Source organism: Larimichthys crocea, chromosome III (genome assembly GCF_000972845.2).
Source record: "Larimichthys crocea isolate SSNF chromosome III, L_crocea_2.0, whole genome shotgun sequence".
NCBI lineage: Eukaryota > Metazoa > Chordata > Actinopteri > Sciaenidae > Larimichthys > Larimichthys crocea.
In genome coordinates, this window is record NC_040013.1 from 40,972,872 (window position 1) to 40,973,500 (window position 629).

Genomic DNA, 629 nt, shown 5'->3' on the forward strand with positions numbered 1-629 from the left:
ATTAGCAGCCATTTTGTGCTTACACTAACTTACATTACTCAATAACCTTACTGTATGTTTACCTTGAAGTCCCAGGTTGAGAGCTGGAGCTAGATTCAGGATATTCTGCCCTAAACGGGATTTCTGGTGTGACTGGAGGTTCAGGGGTGACTGGAGGGGTTATTAACCCTCCAAGTACCTTTCACCTGGCTTTACTCCTTTTATGAGCCTCTCTCCACTTTTTTTGTTGGGCTCGCTGTCCTCTCTCACTGCGGTCTTTTTGAAGCAACTTCTTTCCTGTTTGTACATCTTTTTTCCTTTTCTCTCTTTCTTTGAGTAAGTACTGTTGTCTCCTTTGTACATCAGCGTCACGCTTGGCTCGGTAGCGTCTCTGCTTTTCAGCAGCACTCAATGGTAGGCCACACTGTATGAAAAATAATTAATCTAACTTAATTTAGTGTCTCCTATCAGTTTTATTTATATAAAGTTAATCATCCCATCAAGGTAGTTGCTGGAACCATAATCCATTTGGACTACCATTAGGAAATAAAAGGAAACAATTCACTATGTAAAATTCAGAAATGTGTTTACAATACGTAGAGTAACTAAATTATATCTCAGATAATGTAAATTGTTGAACTGAATTACAA